This window comes from Neopsephotus bourkii, unplaced genomic scaffold, assembly GCF_033783945.1.
Source record: "Neopsephotus bourkii isolate Nb327-2 ecotype Australia unplaced genomic scaffold, CSIRO-AGI_Nbou_v1 NB_1825, whole genome shotgun sequence".
NCBI lineage: Eukaryota > Metazoa > Chordata > Aves > Psittaciformes > Psittacidae > Neopsephotus > Neopsephotus bourkii.
This window is the reverse complement of record NW_026902298.1, coordinates 3132318-3150715: the sequence shown is the minus strand read 5'-3', so window position 1 is coordinate 3150715 and position 18398 is coordinate 3132318. Positions and strand designations below refer to the sequence as shown.

At 36.7% G+C, this 18398-nt stretch overlaps 1 protein-coding gene across 29 annotated transcripts in view; it reads right to left on the bottom strand.

Annotated features, from left to right (window-relative positions):
• Positions 1–18398, bottom strand: part of DLG2 (discs large MAGUK scaffold protein 2) — a 1002605-nt gene that overhangs the window by 472644 nt on the left and 511563 nt on the right. The window lies entirely within an intron of this gene.

Genomic DNA, 18398 nt, shown 5'->3' with positions numbered 1-18398 from the left:
GCCTTTAATAAACATTAAAGAGAGCCATCCAATGGTAACTATTTTTAACAGATTTGAACTACTGTAGTATCAATGAAATAAACTTAGGTTTTGCTCACAACTTAACAGTCCGAGAATGTTAATCTATACATGCATGATTTGATCCTGGTGATAATGTTCTTTTTATTAGCAATTAGAGAAAACAGCTTGATGCCAAGTCCTCCTTATTGGATTTTGATTAATCACAATATGACAGCAGTATTCGTCTTGCCGTATTTTCAGTGTTTTTCAAGACTCTATGAAGATCCTTCTATTACCTGCGAAACCAAAATTCCTGCTATGCATAATATGAAACATAGTTTTAAATCCAAAAAAAAAGGAAGACTGGGACAGCCTCAGTAAATTTCTATGGTAACTCAGTGAAAAATGAAGCACGGTGGAAATCACATGACAACCATCAGAGAGAAAGATGCATAAAGGTTCAAAGGTTCACAGGTTCACAAAACACTATTAGAAGAATATTCTCCAAACAGTGTCTATAACGCAGATTGTCATTATACAAGAACTCAAAAGAAAAGCTGCAACCACTCATTCCACTTCCTTTTCACATCGGAGTACAGCTCGTAAGTCTTACTTAGCCTGACCTGCTCCAATAGGGATAAAATCTTTTGGCTTTTATGTTTTGTAATGCGAGCTGTCTTGTAAAAGACATCAAAGTATCTGTCTTTCTGAAAAGTCGATAGTTTAGTGTTTCAGGATAATATCCTGAAAAACATGAGGTCAGGACTTTTACTCAGTTTTGAAACTGCCAGCTAAGGCTATTAAAAGGATTTTACACTGTTACTGCCCCAGTCCCATAAAGTCAGAAATGGGTGATGGGGAGTGATCATCAAACTGTTATTACCAATCTCTTCTCCCTGGTATCCAGTGACAGGGTGTGTGGGAATGGCTCAAAACTACAGCAAAGGAGGTTTAGACTGGATGTTAGGAAGCATTTCTTGATTGAGAGATTGGTCAAATACTGCAACAGGCTTCCTAGAGAGGTGGTTGATGCTCCAAGCCTGTCAGTGTTTAAGAAGCATTTAGACAATGCCTTTAATAACATGCTTTCATTTGAACAGCCCTGAGTTAGTCAGGCTGTGGGGCTAGATGATCCATGTAGGTCCCTTCCAACTGGAACTATTCTAATTCTATTCTTGAATGGTGCTAAATTATTCTAGAAGAAAATATCAGTAGGCAGTCAATACCCCATATGTTCTAGATGATATCTCAGAAATGTGGTTTATCAGTGCTGGAATAGAGCTAGAGAGTAATGAAATTCTCCAGACTTCATTTTTTAGGATCTATAAAGGCATAAATATTACCTAACTGTCAAAGTTTTACCTCAGAAATAACATCTTACTTATGTTGCACACTGAAGAGGAAGCCTTGTCAGCAAACAGATACTGTTGGAGCCTGGGAGTCTCAAGCTAGCAGCATACCAGATTCGGTCAGACTGCTTTTGTCGTCATCAATTAACTCCATTTTCAGACCTGCATAAGTGTGCACTATCCAGCTATTTACTTGTGTGGCATCCTGCTACTCCACACAGCTGGCTCCAGAGCAATCCCATCTGTCAAAATACATTTTTTCACAAGTGTGGGTTTGTTCCAAGGCAAAAATCAAACGCAGGTTTTGTGAATAGCAGAGTGATACTCACAGCAACTACAGCATAATGTTACTTGACAATGCTTCCAGCAACAGAGCAGTAGCCTGAATAAATGATATTTTTAATATTAGGGAAAAATCAATTAAAAAAATAATCAAATAAATTACCAGGAGATATTTTCTAATAGAAAAGTGCTTTGTTGAAAATGCTGCAAATCAGAGTATGGAACTAGTTGAAACACATGGCAATTTATAGTCATTATAACTTTGCTTACCAAGCACTTTGAAAATCTGCATAACACTCATATTGAAACTATACCTGCTTTTTTAATAACAGTCTCTAGTGACAAATAAAGTGTAAAGTAACCATCAAAGATGTTTCCCCAAGCTATCAGCTAACAACTAATGAAGGCCAGCATTTATTGCCAGATGCACTCATTGTTCTATCTATGCAATAGTCTGTTTTGTCTTTTAACAGCCCAGCCTAAGTGTACAGTACCCATTAGGATTTGGGTAAAGATGCAAACTGGGCGCAACTTTTGGCATAGGATCAGCTCAAAGTTCATATTCTGCATTCTTTACAAGGTCGCTTAGCCTCTCCACCACACTTGTTCTGTTAAATGATGAGCAAAAATAGTCCAAAGCACTTAAATCTACTCAGAAAATCAAGGGGAAAGAGGAACAATCAAGAAAGTCATATAACTACTGTAAATTATCTTTCACTCACTGGGGCTTCTGAGTGTGTCATATATGATGAAGTACGATTTAATGATGTAATTTTGTTACCCATACCTCATGAAAATGACTTACCATTACTTATAATTTTACTAACATGTATTTCTCTCCTCAGTGCAAGTTTTTCTTGAGACATATTTTAAATATTTGGGAAAAAAATATTAACACATAATGAGATTAGTGAGATTCATTTTTTAAAAAATGAATAAACCATTTTAAGACAAGTATTCACAGGTTCTTCATTTGAAATCGCATATGGCAACTCCAAAACCCAGCACCCTGCTGTGCATTCTCAGCATCTCACTTTATTCTCTGACATGTGCGATTTGGCTCTTCCCAGGCTGGGAGTTCCATCCCCTTCATTTTGCTGATCTTACTTTTACCCAAGTTACTAGCAACTACCTACTTTATAAATATAAGAGCATTTACAAGGAATCTCTATTTTCAGAAGTGTTTTGATGAATTTCTCTCTTACCTTATAGATTTCCAGGTTCCCTTAGTGATTGCCTACCTTTGCCCTTTCTGTGGTTTGTTCACACTCCAATGTTGTTGCTCTTTCTCCTGTTTTCTTTTCTGTATAATCCCTCCTGGTTATATTTTGCCCTTTCCTATTCTTTCAGTTGGCACCTGTAGTGAACTTTTTGTGTCTTCTTCTTAGGTCCTAATCTATTTAATTGCATTTAGCTGGCCTCAGTGTTCCTCTTCCTAACTCTTGCCTTTTACTTTGCTCATATTAATTCAACTCTTGCAGAAGACGCAAGTACTATCTGTAAACAAAGCATTTCACCATGCAGCCCACTTTGCACTGTCTCAACACGCTTCTCTCAAAACAGGGGAGACTATCTGGCCAATTGGCAGTCATATTTTACATCCCTGAACACGCCTTCTCATACCAAAGAAAGAAAATTTAAAAGCCAAACTCCCCACCCAAAGAAGCAATCAAGTGGGTTTAATTCTGTGTTCTCTTATTCCCTTTTGTCAGCTTCTCATTCAATTCCAGCTCTCCATCATCTTTAGCATACAAGGACTTTAGAAAAAAAAACAAAACACCCAAACCCAACAACTTTGTCAGTGAGTTGATTTTCTCACCCTGATTACTGATAATATCTAATCTTCCTTAACACCAGCCATTCAAACTCTTCCGACTCAACAGCCTGTTGGAAATTGATACCTACAAGGACAGAGGTCATCTATTCAGCCTGTTACATAAAACGATATCTTCAAGTTGGAGATAAGTAAAACAACTGCAATAAGTGGTCTCTAAAATTCCTGGTCAGGTCAGAATCTCACCCCAGAAATTAGGCTATTAAATGATTGGAAAAGGTTATAAAATCAGTGTTTTTGAGGAAGGAGGAGGTGTTCCAATCAGAATTAGCAGTAATGGGAAGGAGGGATGAACTGGGTGAACAAACTACAGCCAGGTATCTGCAAAGCATCTTCATGGTCTGTCTTCTGAGACACGGAATCTAATAAAAAATTGTTAGGCCTTCAACACTGACAAGCAGAAAAGATAAATAACTATGAAACTATTGCTCTCATCAGCTCCGCTGGAACCCAGAATCAGCAACAATATATTTCATCTCAATAACACTGCATTTTCTTGCTTTTAACCTATCTCAAAAAAAAGTAAAATAAATTGACTATTATTTCTTGCCACAATTAACCCAGCAGTTTTTTTTCATTAAACTATGGCCTTGAGCATCCCCACAATCTTCAACAGAGAAAAAAACTCCTTTACTCTGTTGTCAGTATTGGAGCCTGCAGTTACTTCAGCATGCCATAATAATAATAAGAAACTTTCACTATGTGACCTAACTGGCCAATTTTGTGTGAGGATAATGAAAGGAAAGAAGATATCAGGGGAGCAAAAGAAACTTTTAAAAGATGCATGGGAATGTCACTGGCAAGCACAAGATAATGGAGAACTTGCTGAAAGCTGGGATGGAAAACGCTAAACAACTTTCCACCTGGGAAAAGGAAGGGGAATACAGGGTTGCAAATTATTGCAAATTGCTCTTAAGTTACAAATATACTGACATAAAGGCAAGGCTTTTTGTGAGAGGCCTTGGCAAAGAGACAATCCTGAGGCAAAGGCAGCTAGGGCAGTTAAAACTGAGTTTGTGTTTAACCACACATTCTAGATGTTGTGTTTCCCTCTTTCCTGATGGCCTTTAATTTCTCTTTTATGCACAGATTACATGAACTTTTTTCTTGCCAGTCTTCACCTCCTGCTTCCAGAAGATTTTTCCTTGCAGGAGAAAGATTCATCCTTAAGCAGTAATGAGAGAAAAGGAAAAAGAAAAAATCTGCATCTCAGAAGCAGCCAGGTAGAGCTGTGATTAAAGGCTGACGTTTTTACCTAGTATGCAAGATTAGATTTTTCCATTTTTATACATTCCCTCAGGAACGACTTGTACTGATTTATATGAGTTGGCATCATTCTGTCAGTTCTTGATGTGGCAAATGATTCTGGAAACTGGACCTGAATTTTCCTCTAGCAATGAAATACTTGAAAATAAGCACCGTGCATAAGCCAAAGCTATGGCCATTTTTTCCTTGGTATCTGCTTAGAAGAATCCCATGGGATACAGACCTGGAAAGACGGTTGATTATTTTTCAAAGATCACCTACCCCAAGCTCAAAAATAGTTTATCCAAGTGAGAGAAGGTTAAGCAAGCATAGCAGGAGGCTGGCATGGCTGAAAGAGGAGCTCCCAACAAAACTCAGATATAAAAGAAGCATACAAGAGGTGAAAGCAGGAACAGGAGAAGGAATATGGAGACAGTGTCTGAGCAAGCAAGGATAAGGGTAGAAAAGCCAAAGGCCATTCAGATCTAAACCTAGCAATGGACATGAAAGGCAACAAGAAAGATTTCTATGGGTATTTGAGCAGCAAAAGGTAGACAAGGGAAACTGTGAGCCCATTGCAGAATGGGGCAGGGGAGCTGGTGATAGAGGACATGGTAATGGCTGAGGTATTCAATGCCTTCTTCATTTTGCTCTTTACTGTTAAAAGGTCCCCAAGAATAACAGGAATGTCTAGAGCATCTTCAGTGGAAACAGAGCCAGAGTTTGCAGTTAGACCTCACCGACAGGACAAGAAGCAATGCGAACAAAGTGAAATACAGGAAATTCCCCTTGAACATAGGAAAGATTTGTTTTTACTGTGATGGTTACTGAAGCAGGTTACCCAGAGGGCTTGTGGAGTTTCCATCTTGGAGATATTAAAAACCTGGCCACTCACAGTCCTGAGCAACCTGCTTTGAGCACATGGTTGGACTAGATGATCTCCAGGGTCCCCTTCCAACCTTATCCATACTGTTATTCTACAGTTCCTGTTTTTATTGTCCTTTCCTGTTTACCTTCACCTTGTTCAAAGGTAAAAGAATGAAATTATAACAGCAGTATCTCAGAACTTTCTGAACTTTTTTCTCTGTTTTAGCATTTCATTATTCACTTAGCTTTAATATACACTAACGTACTTTTGTCAACTTGATAACTTAAGAGAAATGCTGTTTATATATATATATATACACACAGCATGATAGAAGAAATTTTTAATCTAAGACCTACACTCAGAGTATAGGTAAACCCCAAACCATATATATCCTTTAGAGGAAGACATACCTTATGACCTACAGAATGTGCCTTAGGCACTACCATAACAGGACTCCTCAAAGTAATCTAGCACTTGTGGCAACAGTTGTTGAAGGCAGCTCTTTTCAGTACAAGCTTTGATTAAGGAAAGTAGCTACACATTTGAATTTAGTGCTTTTCTGAAAAGAAATCCTCGAAAGTGATAATGGAAAGAAATAAAAGAATATCCTGAGGGGCCACCTTATTATATCCCAAGTACCAACACAGCAATCACATTTGAAATGATTTCAACAATTTGAAAATACTTTCTACAATTACGGAAATTTTCACAGATGCATATTTAAGGACATGGATGACTCCTAGGAGAATTTTATGTGGCTGCCTGCAAAATTTAGGTCATACACACTCATCCCATAATCTCTAAAACATCACACTTCCAGAGCCACAGCAAGAAAATACTCTTTAAAAAAAAAAAAAAAGCCTTTATTTCCACTGAGGGTAACCATGAAAAACAATAGAATCATTAGAAAGTTTCATAAACAGATAGATGTATAAGTGCATTTGACTATGACTTTTCTTTTGATTTGACCTTGACTCATCTGAAAGCACATAGAAAAATTTACAGTGAATGCTAGATGTGAGCTATACTAATATCTGGCTAACTGCCTCTGCTGTGAAAGCTCTTTCTATTTGAGTAAAATTTTGTGCACAAAAGCATTTTCCAGAGACTGATGTAGTATGTTCAATACAGTTTTATACCCAAGCTTAATTACAAAAGCTTTTTCATAACAACAAATATTGTCCCAAGCAGAGATCATACTTAATAAATATGCTTATTATTTTCCATAATGAAAGCAATGTTTAAAATTTGTAGGTAATCCCATTACACTGTACTTCAATTATACATCCCAGCTCTCCTACCCTCCTGCTGATAGGAGACTACCTAATCTTAGTTTCCAATTATATACATTAAGTCCTTTCAAAGCCACCTTCATTATTACACACAGCATGTTTAGCTCTATCAGAGAAAAAGCTGTAATTGGGAAAGAGCAAAATACATTTTCAAGCCTAAGATAATCACGAGAAAAGTTAATTATGTCAATTAAAATAATCTCTCCACTCAACAAATATGACCTCTTGTACAGAGAAATGCAGCAGGACAGGTTCTAATCCTTGATAAACCACAGTACTTCTAACTCCAGACATTCTTAATAGAAAATTGGTGATAAAGCCAAATTTTGACTTTAAATGAGATTGTAATAGAGGAATGGTCATAAAGGACTATTGGATGAGCCCAGTGGAATTCTTTAAAACACAAACCATAGCATTCCACATACACACCCGAAATTAAACCTAGGTATTTCAGTTCTTGGATTAAACTTCTACATCCTAAAAGCAAAAAAGAACTGACACAAGACAACTACTAACAAGAAAAGTCCTCAAAAAAGTATTAAATTAAAAATGGTGGATACAAGAAGTAAAAATCTGTATGGTTACTGCCATGGTTACTCGGTAAAGAATTTTATGTCAATGTCAGGAGGCAACCAGGTGAAGTTAGGAAGTGCTGACTTGAATTACATTTACTCAAGTCAGAGCTTTAAGTATTGAAGATACTACTGTATACAGTGAAACCAAAGCTGTTGACTCTGACAGCAATGGTGAAGGTATCAAACAGGAGGCTCTCAGATCCTATAACTGCACAAGCCCAACCTTCAAGCCCTTAGGTCAAAGAAGGAAAAGACGTGAGGCATCTCTCCTTATTACCTGTTTCTGATAGTTAACCTTCTTCTGCACACTACCTTTCTTTGACATGAAACCTAACCAGCCTCAGCCACTTCACCTGTTTTAGAAGGCATGCAGTTTTCAATAATGTTCTCATTCCCATATTTTCATGAGCTCTAATTGCGATAGCACAGCTATTCACAACCCTCATTTTGCTGTATTGAGCATTTGCCATTCCACCTCACACTTCAACCATTCTGCTTGAATGTTTTGTAGGATACTACTTGTTGTTCTATGGGCATCAAAAATAGAACTAATATTCTGGGGAGTATTGCAATATTCCTGCAATGCACCATAAACTTGCTTTAAGCCAGGTAGATTGGGAATACTTAACTTATGCCAAATTCATACTTCATATTGCAAATTCCTGCCAATTTGCTGTATAAAATTTGCACTAGAATTTGTGATACGACAAGAGAAGTCAAGTGGAAGCACACTGCAGTTTAGAAACATTTTCCTTCTTCATGGGGAAGTGTGTCTTCTAAAAGTTCCAGCCTCTTAATTCCTTTTACTCTAATTCATTTTTCCCTTATCACTTGGTGACTTTGTCAGAGGATTGGGATGACTGCCAAAGATATTTACCTCAATTTTGTTTCCAGTCCTCAATTAGATTCCTCCTAAATACTAAATTAGGTTATTAATCAGTTAAAATCTAAATCTTCATTATTAATTTACTAGAAACAATACAGCAGCTTGTAAAACATTTATGCAGCAGTAAATGAAGCACCGCTTTGCAGAGATCATGACATTCTTAATTTACTAAACAACTAAATATTTAATTGCAAATGGTAGCAAATCTGAAGGTGCTCCGTTGAAATTAAGCAACCTTTTAAATGCTAAAAATCTCAACTGCATTGTGGGAGGTAATGGTACATTTCTAAAACAAGTAATAGGAAATACACTCTCTTTTGTGGGGTTTGCCCTTACCAATTAAGTGAAGAATCACGTACTTGGCTACCCAGTTTGCTATTTACTTATAGGTCTGTTTCCCAAAGTACTTTCAACAGAAGTAATTTTAAAATGGCATTTTAAATTAATTGAAAACACAACAGACTTCATATGCCAGTTAAAATAAATAGAATTTGGAGGAAAAAAAAGTATTATGTTCTTTACAGCAGCTTATTTTGTGCATTTGCAATGCAATAGACTTGATTCAATGCCTTCCTTGCTAACAGGGCTATCTCTATTAAAAGTAATAGTACTTTAACCCTCTTGTGCATGTCTGTCTTTCTTCAGATTTAGTTTTTATAATTTCCCAGGTACATATTTTTAAAACACATTTGCATTTATACATCCAGATTTACATTAAAAGAATAAGCAATTTAGGAAATTGCACACAGACCTTTCGTAAAGCCGTGTCAAGATTGATATATACTTCCCAGTACAAATACTGAACAACAAATAATGATATGCAATATATTTATTTAACATGAGCTTTTAGAACAGATTTCCTTAGGTCAATACATGTTGCTGAAGGTTTCAGATATTGTTAAATGTATAGCAAGATGGACAATGGGGCTTTGAGCAACCTGGTTCAGTGGAAGGTGTTTCTGCCCTTGGGAGGGAGGTTGGAACTACATGAGATTTGAGGTCCCTTCCAACCCAAACTATTCTATAATTCTATGGTTCTCTGAGGAGTTCCATTTGGTTACTTTTTAAAACAACAACAAAAAAACAACAACCCTAAACACAAAACCACTCACCAAAACCCCCTCTATTCCTTCTTATTGTCTCACTGACTCAAATAACATGGCTCTCGGAACAAGAAGGCAGGCAAATTGTTTACCCTTATGAACAACAATGAATGTGAAGAATGGGGAGAGAAAAACATGACAGGCAGGAGAAAGTTAAGAACAATAACAGCGTATCCCATTTCAGCAGGAAAGCTCGTTCAATAGAATATTACACTGAACAAAACAATGACCAGGCTATAAGCATAAACCTGAAAACAAAGAGTTTGCAACAGGATCGCTTTCAATCTTGAACATTTATTTCAGAACGGCAAATTGATGCTTCTTATCTATCAAGCTGGTTTTATTAATAATATAGGATATCCTGACCTTTTTCTACCTTATAAAAGTACATGACATTCTTGTCAAAAGAATTCACCTAAAATCTTTAGAAAAGCTGTCAGCTAAGAAAACCATAAATATGTATACATCAGCTAAATGGAAAACAGGACAACATTTAGAGAATGAGAAGACCACAATTTTCTACATCTTCCTTATGTCTCAAGGTTAAAGCATATTTCATATAAAACTGAATGCTATAGCTATTCCAGACTCCAAACAGAATAAAGAAGTATACACTTGGTAGCATGCTTCTCATTAGTAATGATACGACCTTGCTTCTCAAGGTAAGGTATGAAATAAACTTTTTACCTGTATGGCAAATGAAAAAAGAGTTTAATGGAAGGCAGACTCAAATAAAGAAAATCTTAGTCTAGGACTGAATGCAGAGTTTTCATGCAGTCTGCTCTTCAAAACCATTTCCAGTTTAATAATGGCAAAGTTACTGCACTGCTGAGATTCATGAAAGGCAAGTGATAGACACAGATTAGTCAATACTGGCTAAGATTAATTAATTGGTTAACAGGGTGGTTGAACATCATGAGTCACTCTGTATAGTGCTGGTGTCATCAGTGGTCATCTCAGAAGAGCTAAGAGTTTTAAAAGGTACATAGTTTCCCATACTTTCTCTGTATCTAAAGGCTGTCATTTCCAAACAGACTTGCAATGTGGGGGGTTGGAAATGTGCAGACCAATTTTTTCTCTCTTTTGAGGTATATGGAAGCTGTTGGGAAAAAGAGAGCTTCAGTCTTCAGAACAGTTTGCCAATGCTTCACATGACATTTGGGCCTCCTTCCTGGTGGTAAAACCCTTCATACTGCATGTACTAACTAATCCCTTGATTCTTTCAAATTGCTCATCTGAAGCTGTTAGCATATATTATAACTATAACCAAGCTTTCCCTGACAAGCATCGATATTTTAAGTAGTGTATGGCTGAGACATTTTTTTGCACAATAAAAATTGCCTCCTTTAAAATAATCTGTCTTGAGAATCAGATGACATAATAATTCTGAGTTTTACTAAAGCTGTTTACATACACAGGTCTTTGGCAGGATGCCTTCCAGTGAGAGCAAGTTACATACCAGCTGTAGTGGTCCATATAGCATATTAAACATGTAAGTAGGGTTCGATAATCTACCTTATAAACTAGTGAGAGAATTCTCATCTGTTTTCTCCAGGGACTCTTAATGCCAAAGGACAGATTGTTTCTTGTCAGTGTTTCAAACTGATGTCTATTTGCAAACATAGTGAGTGATGCCAAATGCAGTTCTGAACACAAATCAAACAGCTATTTTATTATGCGCTGTTTTCAATTGCATATTCAGAACAGAGAAGCAAGTAATGCAAAAAACCCACAGTTGCACATCACACGAGCCATTTTCATAATATACTTGAACACTGCATAAAAATGCAAAGGAATAAAACAATTCCAATAAAATAACAAGCACCTTATGAATTAAATATTATATTCACAAGGATACACACTGGGATTTAACAGAACATGATATACAGTGTGGACCAAAATACAAATACAGCAGGTAAATTACTTTTTCTCTTTTAAAACATAAACCAAAGAGAAAATGATAAACTAATTACTGAATTAAAAGAGGAAGAAGAAATTGACATTTTTTTAATAATCTGGAAAAAAAAAAACAAAAAACAAAAAAAAACCCCAAAACCCAAAGCCACGAACACAGTAGCTTGTAGCCAATGATAATAAACCCACTTATTCATTAGAAGCAGGTCCAAACTGATTCCATTTGAGTCACAGCATGAGCAATCAAAGTAGCAATTACATGACTATCCATGTGGCAGTTGTTTTCTGTCCATCTTGGTTTTACTTGTAAGAAAACAAGATGGAATTTCACTGGAAAAGAGTTACTTAACGTGTTTTTAAGATGATCTCAACACTGGTTAAATCAGCAAAGGAAAAATGGTTTTAAGTGGCATGCTACAGACACCTATGGACTATGATTTTGTTGTACCTGACAGGCAAATACATAAAGCAGCATGTGTGCGAGGATGATAATGCGTGGGGGAGAGAAGAGGCATCACCAGTGTATGGCAGCCAGCTAAGTTTAATTCAGAGTCTTCTTAGGCTAAATTGGAACAAAAGAGAGAATATATTCTGCTCTTTATAAAGAGCTCACCTACAGTCGATTAGCAGGTATTTCTTCAGTGAAAAAAAGTTCATTTAAATAGGAGTTCCCCTTATTGCTCAGTAAATAGCTACAGGTAGGTGCTGGGCCTGGCCAGATGGCATGGGCAAGCAAAACAAGAGCAACTCCCTCACACATTTAAAAAAACTCAAAATTACTTTGAAATAAAGGATTGCAAAGGATTAATTTCAGTACTTTACTGTTGATCAGCATCCTACTTTAAAACATCACTCTTGTATTTTTCATGATTAATTGAATTTATTTATTAGTATTATTATTAAGCTGATTGTGACATGGATGCAAGTTATGAGCACAATAAATCTCTACTTAAGCAGCTTATCCTTACTGTTATATATTAATCATGGCACATATGGGATTATAACTAACTGCAAACAAAAAATGGAGAAGGAAGGGTTGAGTAGATATGTATGTCTCTGGATTAAATCACAGTGTAAGAAAATGTCTTAGAATTCCAACTGTGCTGTGCTAAAAAAAAAAAAAAGGCACAATGAGCTCTGGATAGAGGAGCACTTGCATATTTTTCTCTGCACAGTTATGTGTGAAAAGATAAGATCTCTCCATAAAACTGCAAAATAGAGCACTAACAAAGTCCATTTGAAAAGATTCCCCCAGGGATCTGAGATAGCTCCAGTATCTGTTCAAACAGGTAGTTCTACAAATAAGTGATGCACTTTTATCATCTGGTCAACCAGGGTCCTCTTTTGCCCAAATACATATAAAACTTACCCACTCGCCCTTACAGCATGTGGCAGCTGCATAAGAAGTCCCTTAGAGAAGCAGTCATGTCACCTATAGCCAAGGCAATAACTAGACCTGCAAGTTTTATCACTTCATCTCAACCTCAGTATACTGGAAATAATTCGGTAAGCTCTGGTTTGAAAAAGAGAACTTGTTAAGAAATATCAGCTATACATGCAAATATGGAAGGAAAGAGAGTTTATCTTGTTTGGAATTAAATATATCTAAAAATACTGTAAGGAAAGATTGTTTAACTGGTATTATGTTCCATGATTTCTTAATCACATAGTTCCTATTCTATGTTGCAAGTAATTACTGTTTGAAGTGAACTTATCTCTTTGAAATTAGACTGCTGGGCAGCTACTTGTAAACAAAGTAAAAATGAAACAAGACTACATAGCCTAGAACAGCCTACTCTGCAATTAGCTATACTAAAATGCAGATATGAGAATGATCTAGATATCTAGTGTCATCTTGACTTGAGGAGTTAATTGTTGCTGTTGCCAGGACAGTCAGAAAAGGCATTAAATATGCTTGTGTTTACTGACAAGTAGCTTTTTTGGTTGCACATCACAGGTTTTTTAACCTCTTAAGGCAGTTTTTCCTGTCTTTTTTGCAAATATTTCATTGCAGGCTGACAGACTACTAAGATTTACCTAAAAAACTCAACCAAGGAACACCGAATGAAAAACTGCTGAATTATATTCTACTTATCTAGTCTGCACTACATTGCATTTAAATCTACTTGCTTAAAATGATACTGTTCAGTTTATGAATGTTGCTATGGGTAATCTTCATTTTTATTTACAACTGATAGTTCAGAAACTGCACGTTTTTTGTATCATATATACACCATAGACCTATTTTTAAAAGTTGAATTACTTCTGTCTTGAATTATGAAATTAATAAATGAGTTAAACTGGAATGATGAACTAAACCTTCTAGGGTAAAATCTATATTTTCAAGCATAAGACATTAGTTCTTAAATCTGATAACACTGTGAGAGCACTTTGGTATCTAAAAACTAGCAGGAGAATACCAAAAATATTATTCTGTAAAAGGATGGTCAAAGTCAACTCATTTAAATGCTTTACATGGGCCTGTTGTTTTGCTCCCAAAAATAATATACAAGGAGAAACTTCCTTTTAAAGCAAGTGTTGTCTTCAGATGTAAAAACTCAACCACTTGACTAATTCTAACAGTGTTTATAACTTGGGTCTCATGGGTACATCTGAACCAGCAGAAAAAATGGTATTCAATTTCCCCATTGAAAATAAATGACAGGATGACTTTGGCAAAGTCTTTCCCCCTGTTGATATTGAATCCTGAAACCCAAATTCCATTAATATAGTGAAGCATTATCAGAAGCTTTTTCACACTGCTTTAGTTCACCCTCTCAGATCAACGTGATTAATTGCTCAGTTACTTTTCTGTACCTCTTCCAATCATTTAGAGTACTTATTTTTATAGCATAACCACACGCAGTTAACATCTCCTGATTTCTGCTTGATTGTGGTTTAATGAGAAAAACTTAAGACATCAATCTTTGCCTTAAGTTATTCGAGTTCCAATGTTCGAATGATCACGTCTGCTCTCCTAACAATCTTCTCATGTAACAAACTCAAGACATTTTAATAGCTTTAATAAAATAGGTAAGAGCACAGCTGCCTTGAGAGGAGTTCAACTGATCTCAGGTAATATTAGTACCAGCATTCCCTGTCTACTAAATATTTCGCTACTTGAAGGCATTAGCAACACTAGCAACCAAGCCAAGACAACCAGATTGCCATAGAATTTATAGGTAACAGAAATATATGCCAGAAGAAAGTAAACTCTTTAATCCAGCCTAATAAAGACAGTAACGTGTAAGAAACTTGGACATGCTTGATCTTTCCATGGTAAAATAAGAACATGAAGAGCAATTAATAGGCATTCTCCCATTTTAGTTCTAGAGATAGACATTTTAGCCAGGACTAGTTGAGGGGAAAAAAAAAAGAGTTTAACTTCCCAAAGTTTTTTGGATTTTTTTTCAAAATATTTTGTTCTGTTTCTGAATTACAATAAGGTTTTTCAATATATCATAAAAATATGATTCTAAAAACATGACTTAAAAATACTAGTGCACACTACTTAACTTGAAAAAATGGTTAATATAATGGTTAGGACACCTAAAACTGACATTCATCCAGTTCTTCCCAGATGCCTGCTCTACTCTCCAGATGAAACTTTAACAGTAAGAGTGCACATCTGGGTTTTAGAAGCCTAATATCTACCAGGAAGTCCTTAAGTCTTATGTGGGAGTCAGTGAGATGGTGCCCTACCAGAGTGTCCAGCTCATCTGACCACAGCCTCTAAGGAGATTCCAGGCTGGGCAGGAAGCAAGGACTGGAAATGCAGGCCAGGAGCAGCAGTGCTGGCACTTGCCCACACTGTACTGGTTAGGGAGATAAGAAAAACAGCCCAGAAGATGCCACATATCTTAATGTGAACAGGTCCACCTCCTCCCTTTCCCAACTCTTTGGCACTTACTGGTACCCATTACCCTTCCCTTTTTACCAAGTCCCAAAACAGCTTCTGTAGCACAGGCCATGATCTGGTTCCTGTGAACCCTAATCCTGAGGCAGAAAGTCTGCAGGGCTCATAGTGTCACGATCAAGCATGTCCCACTTATTTCAAAGCAGTTTGTGTGCCAGCTCTCCCAGAAGCAGGGACTGCCATATTCAGGTGTGGGGAGATAAGGACCTGGAGGGGTACAGGGAGCTGGGGGTATGGAGATGGGAACTACAACTTTGGAAAATATGGGAGCTGTGGAGTCAGTGGGGGCCAAGCCCATCCACATCACCATAACCAGACACCTTCATGCAGGTATAGGAGCAAACAGAGGAGCACCACCCTGTCACATTAGTGCCTTAGCACATCCTACAAAGGACTGCCCAAATCAACATCCTTCCTCTTGCCTTTGTGTGCACCCCCTGGCACTACATGCTGTTTTGCACCTTGGAAGCTCTATTTCCCTAAATAGCCACCTGTAGGATCCAAGTTCAGGTCCTCTCCCTGCACAATACAGGCCCAAATCATTCTAAAGGACAGCACTGTCAGGATGTGCACTATCAGGATGTGTGTGCATGTGTTCACATGAGTCCATGTCATAACCCTCTTCTGTCACGTCACTCCCCAGTTTTCTTCCTGATCCTAAGAAAACAAACAGGATTATCCAAAATTTCTGTTTCTTGGAAATACTCCTTAAAAAAAAAAATTCTTGACTTGAACTCATCCAAAGCAGCCCAAAACCACAGAAAAATCTGTTATGGAGCCATATTCTTCTCTGCTATCCTGCTTTTAACTGCAAGAAAACCTTTGTGCACACATAGGCTATTAGAAATTATTGCTGTATTTTTATTACCTCCAAAAGCACATTAGGAAAACAATGTTTAATTCAAATCATGCACATGAAGAAAAAGCTAATTATTCTTCCAGAAAAAAATCATGTAAGGTAAAAATGCATAATAATTTGATTATTCAACCATTATATAAAAAAAGGCAAAACCAAAACAAGCCATGAAATTAAATGGTATTTTAAGTGTACCTTTTAATAAACCTATTTGCATATCTGTGTTCTCCTGTTACCAAGGTACTGTACTGAAGATGTCAGTGTTGATCAGCTTCCAATCATCAATAGCACTTATTGAAATAGCATCCTGCTAGGAACTTGGATTTTCTGCCTTTATTGGAGAACACCATTGATTTATGGAAAAATGAAATAAAATTAAAACCAAGCCCTGATTACAGGATTAACCTCCAAGAAAGAAATGTTATTTCTGATATAAGACAGTAAGTTAACATTTTACAACGTGTAGTCTTGCATACCTATTGACTTCTGGCAAAAATAAAATTCCCTTGCAAACATGCTAATAGCATGCTCAAATAACATTGAAAAGCAGCTTTTCTATAAAAACTATGAGGCTTGAAAGCTTGAACAGAATGGACCTGAGTTATCTTGATAATTTTGATAGTCTTATAGAGCTGAATAAGTATCATTAGAATAGATTTATACAGAAATGTTTCAAATATATTAAGACAGAGGTAAAAAAAAAGGCAAATTTTTTAAAGTATTGCTTTAATCTCTGTTACAAGACTCGATATATTCTCTTAGTGAATACTTGGGCACAGTTTTATGAGAATTCTCAAGGTTTTTGGAACAATCTATAAACACACACGCTTTAAACAACCCAGACTAAATCTATTTATAAAGCTACTGACAGAGCCCCACTGTGTCAGCAGTGGAATGTGTCCACTCATCCTGCCTCTGTCATCGTGGAAGAAGCCTGAAAGCGAGTGCTCCTCTGGAGGGAGCCCCTCAGGACTAGCGAAGATCCAGACTGCAACTTTTTTTCCTCCCATAGCAAGATGCAAACAGCAGGAGAGTTCATACGATGCCCCCCTTTGTTTTTAAAGGCAAAGAAAGTTTGACAGTCCCGTGTTTAGCTGTCTGCAGTTCTATTTTCCCTTATGCATATGATATACAATATATAAATCACTATTATTCAGATAAACTTCCCAAATGGCTTAGATATTTAAATTACAAGGTTATCACATGGCACCTTTTTAATCACTGGGAATATTTTGCAGAAAAAGGAAATCTCTGCCCCATCTTCCCCCCCAGCCATAAATATAATAATTTTCTCTAGGTGAAGAGCTCTTCCAGGTACAGAGGAATTCAGGCAATGGATAACTATTTAGTGAATTGGTGGCTGCATTGCATAGCACATGACATATCAAAGATATAATAAAGCAACCCATTTATAAATTCTATGACTGCATCAAAGACAGCAAGGCAAAGAGGAAGACACTGTTACCAGCCTAATGAGGCAACTTTATAACATAACACTGAAGTTTTTTTTCCCCCCAAATCTAATGCTGAGTTTACAACAGAGGTATTGCTTCCATTTTCAAAATGGTTATTTTTGTTAATTTAGACATAACTGGAATGCAGGTCTACCAAATAAATGCTTTCTATATTTAGTACAAAAGGCAATTGTCTTGGTATCCCCCAGTTATCATTACTGCAAATTCTAAATCAATTTAAGTTTTGCTCATGGAGAAAAAATGACAAAAGAATCTTAACCTACAGGAACTCCCAAAAAAGCAGATGGTTAGACATAGTTAAATTTCATAAGAATACTACTAAAAGATAATATTGACCATTTTTACATTCCTATATCTTTTTAAATAAAAGGGACCCCTGCTGCAGCACAGTTTCAACAAGTATCACGAAACAAAATTCCCAAGCATTATAAATGCTTAACATGCTATTACGTTCTCGCTGGTCCCACACTAGAATAGGATATACAAGCAGCAAACAGTCACCGGCTGTTTAAGAGCCTAAGACTGTACTAGTAAAAATAATGCAGCACAGCAACAAGTTCACTGGAGTGCTCCCTTATCTCACAACGTACCAGATGTACAGCCATTTATCTTGAAAGAAAAAGATAAATGAAAGGGGGCATAAAGACTTTTAAAAGGATCTTTTCCCAGTATTTAATCATATGCGAAGTATGCAAGGATTCTTGCGTGAAATCACGAATAGCAATAGGTCGTTTTTCAGGGTATTAAGAAAAGCTAACCAGACATACAACAGGATGCCAGCAGGCAGCTTGCATGAGACATAA